We start from the raw sequence: 4,310 nt of genomic DNA, 5'->3' as shown, positions 1-4,310 counted from the left end.
AATATAATTGCCAAAACTAAATGCTTTTATTATGAAATGATAGTAACCAAAAAGAAAATGACTGAGCATTTAACTTAAAGCAACCAGAAAAACAACAAAATAAATCAAAGAAAGTAACAGATAAATTGTTTGCTCAGAAATGAGTACTGTATTGTCTTTACCTGTCTGTCACCTGTCAGTGTCAATGCAAATGAAAGATAAAGTCAGAGGTGAATGAATTAGAAAATAAAAATAGAACAAAAATTGGTAAGTAAAATAAAAAACTATTCATCAAGCTATATAAATGTTATAAAGAAAACTCTTGCAAGACTCACCAAGAAAAGAAAAACACATTTAGCTCTAGGCACAAAAAATATACTCACAGATATGGAAGAGATCAAAGAACTCTAAGAAGAACTAGGGAAACTCAGGGCAGCGTGTGCCTTTTGGGTAGATTTCAGTGGTTATTAATAAAACACGGGCATGGCACTCTTTAGCATTGTGAGCACCTCACAGTCTTGGTCTTCCCGTGGCAGTGCTTCCTAAGGATAATGATCAAGCTCTCCAGATAACAACATGAAGTTGCGTAGGACCAAAGTGTTTGAAAGGTTTGAATGCAAGGTTGTCCAGGGAGACTTGCTAAATGTATTGGCTAAAATATATAGGAAATGAGCTGTTTTTGACTGTGAATATCCCATTTGCCTCAGATGGGATAAGACAGGTTTGTGCAGCTGCTGCTTGAGGGCCCTGTCAGAACAAGACTCACAGTTGAAGCACTTCATTTTTTCATTCCTGTCTTATGCTCTTCTGTGTGCTTATAACTTGTTGAGTTTCTGCAGCTGGTATTTCTATTTGATTTGCTGTGTGGCATCCTGCCCTTCTCATTTTGCAGTCTTCAGTTTTCTGTCTGTCTGCAGTTGCTGAGTTTCATTTTTACTGAGATGAGCAGGTGGCATAAGATTAAGACCATTTATAAGGATTAGATGCATTTCTGGAGTGTTTATTTACGGGTCATATCAGATATGGAAACATTTTGGGAAACTACTGTTATTAAGACACAGCAGACTATCAGTAACTGATGTTTATTGAAACTCTGTGTTGTAAGGATTGTTCAAAGCACCTGGTATGTACTAACTCATTTAATCCTTACAACAGCCCTATGAGGTGTAGATGCTATTATTATCCCCCTTTAACAGTTGAGAAAATCAATGCACATAGAAGCTAAATAACTTTCCTGAGGTTACACAGCGTAGTCAAGATTTGAACTCAGGCAGGTTGCTGCTAGGAGACTGTACTCCTAACTATTCCATTATTGCCATGTAATATTGAAAGAATGATTGATTATAAAATATAGAAAAATATTGTTTACATTTTGGAGTGGTTAAGTCTTTCTAAGCAATCTCTAAAATTAAAATCTTGGGGATGGCAAAAGATACCATAAACACAATTAAATGACAAATGGCAGACCTAGAGATATTTTTATAAATATACATAGATAAATTAGTGATATCCTTAATATATATATACATATTATCTAAATCAATATGAAAACAATTCAATAGAAAAATATATAAATATGCATTTCAGAGAAGAAATAAAACTGACCATTAAATATGTGAAAAGATGTTGAATCTTACTAACCATTTGCAAGATACCACTTTTCAGCTGACAAAAACTAAAAAGATTTATGACATCCAGTATGGTAAGAGTAGAGGCCAAGAGACACCCTCACACATCATGGCTGGACTTCCCTGAAAAGTAATTTGATAATACTGTTACAATAAAAAAAGATATGTACTCTGATACCCTTCAAATCCTCTTCCTGTCATTCACTCCACAGGAATACTTAAATAGTTCATGCATAATTGCATTTAAATGTTACACTATTTTGTATAAATATGACACTGTTTGTAATAGCAAAAGAGTGAATTGTCATCATTATGGACTAAATTAGTTATGGTACTAACATGGTAGAATACTATGCCATTATTAAAGGATGAGTTTAATCTATTTGGAAAAATATCCATGGCATATTGATTGGTTAAAAGAAAACAAAAATAAGTTGAAAAACAATATCTGTAGAATGACTCTATTTCTGGTATAAAGGAAAAAAATGTTATGCAAATATGTGTAAATATATTATTAAACATACTAATCTATCTGTTTTTTGGCTCTAAAAATCACTCTATATTAAATAGGAAATACAGCATTTTTATCTATATTCCTGAGGATTTGGGGAAGCTGCTGCTTGTTTAAAAGCTCTGATTTCCAGCTTCCAGCTTTGAATGTACAGCGTTTTGGTATTTCATGTTCGCTGTTGTTTTACTCTGCCTGACCCCTTTTCCTTGATTTTTCAAAACACCTGCTCACTCCAGGCTATTGTGTAGGTTAGATTTTTACTGAGAATTTTATGGTAACATTAGGGAATTAAAATGTAGCAGAATGAAATAGGTGACTTAATATTTGATATCTGTCATCTTTATTCCTAAAACTTTCACAGTCAAATCTTTGCCCCATCCCTCCCCCAAATAGTCATTGGTGGCCCGGCTTCTCACCATATTGCCAGCCCCCTCTGTCTTCTTCAACCTTTTGTTTTCCTTTGCACGCCGGCCCCAAACTCCCAAATTTCTGCTCATTTCTTCTAAATATCAATTCTCCTAAAAGCATTTTGTGACTACTTTATCTTTTAAATTAATATATCAGTTAGAATTAGGTTAGATTGTGTGTGACAGAAAACCCAAAGACAATAGGTGGGATGTGAGAGCTAGGAGTCTGTTTCTCTCTCCTGTGCAGCTGAAATGCAGAGGTGGTGCTCCAGGGCTGGGCGGCAGCCACTGATCAGAGACCCAGCCCTTCCTGCTCTCTGGTTCCTGCAAGCTCAACTCATGGCTTTTACTTCATGGTCCAAGTTGGCTGTTCAAACATAAGCATCTATGAAGGAAAGGACAAAGAAGAGAGCCTCTCTTTCTATCAAGGACATTCCTGGAGCTTACCCACACTTCTGTACCCAGAACAACGTCACATGACTACACCCAACTGAAAGACTGGACACACAGTTTTTAACCCTTTGAATAGTGAATTTTTTTCATACTCACAGACCCCCAGGAGTGAGGGGTTTTTTTTCCAAAAAAAAATTAGTTCTAGTTCCAGTTTTATTAACTTAAAATCATGTTCGTTTGATAACCAATTTATGGAAACAAGAAGAACATACATTTGCCTTTTTTTTAATGTTGCCTTACACATTTTAAAAATAAATTGATTTTACTCTGGATGGCCAGGAGCATGAGGACGTACATGAACGTTTGTACTACTCAGAGGGTTAATATGGGTTGCCATGTGTCAGTTGGAAATTATTTTCTATTACTGAGCAAAGGGATTTGGAGGGATAACCAGCAGTCTCTGCCACAACCAGTGATGTTAACTCGCACACAAGGGAAGTTAATAACACACATACAGGCACAAAAGGGTGTTCACCGTGGCGGGAACAGGACGTGTGGTGGGAGATCAGTCTAGAAGGGTAGGCAGGGCCCATGTTGACTTTCAAGGGCTTTGAAAATTAAACGAGGAAGTTTGATTTTGGCAGTAGGAAAGCCAAATGTATTCTTTTATATTTGATATAAATTCTTCCAGTAATTTATATTGCTTGTTTATATGTTACTTTATTTTATATTTTTAATGTAAAAATTGTAACCTATGAGGCCAATATTTAGAAAAGAGAAGAATGGATAAAAACAGTCTATTGTAATCCTATCCCCCTAGGACAACTTCTGTTAGTGGTTTGGGTTTGTTTCCTCACAGTCTTTGAAAACATTGCTATAATCACAGTGCAGACGCAATCCCAAGTTCTTTTTTTCTTTTTTTTTTTTTTTCTTTACACAGACAGAGAGAGAGTTAGAGAGAGGGATAGATAGGGACAGACAGGCAGGAATGCAGAGAGATGAGAAGCATCAATAATCAGTTTTTCGGTGCGACGCCTTAGTTGTTCATCAATTGCTTTCTCATATGTGCCTTAATCGTGGGCCTTCAGCAGACCAAATAACCCCTTGCTCGAGCCAGCGACCTTGGGTCCAAACTGGTGAGCTTTGCTCAAACCAGATGAGCCCGCGCTCAAGCTGGTGACCTCGGGTTCTCGAACCTGGGTCCTCTGCATCCCAGTCTGATGCTCTATCCCAGGGGTCGGGAACCTATAGCTCGCGAGCCAGACGTGGTTCTTTTGATGGCGGCATCTGGCTCGCAGACAAATCTTTAATAAAAAAATAACGTTAAAAATATAAAACATTCTCATGTATTACAATCCATTCATTTCCTACCACTCATGTTCATGGTTGCGG

The sequence above is a fragment of the Saccopteryx bilineata genome, chromosome 5 (genome assembly GCF_036850765.1).
Source record: "Saccopteryx bilineata isolate mSacBil1 chromosome 5, mSacBil1_pri_phased_curated, whole genome shotgun sequence".
Lineage (NCBI taxonomy): Eukaryota > Metazoa > Chordata > Mammalia > Chiroptera > Emballonuridae > Saccopteryx > Saccopteryx bilineata.
This window is presented reverse-complemented; position numbering follows the sequence as displayed.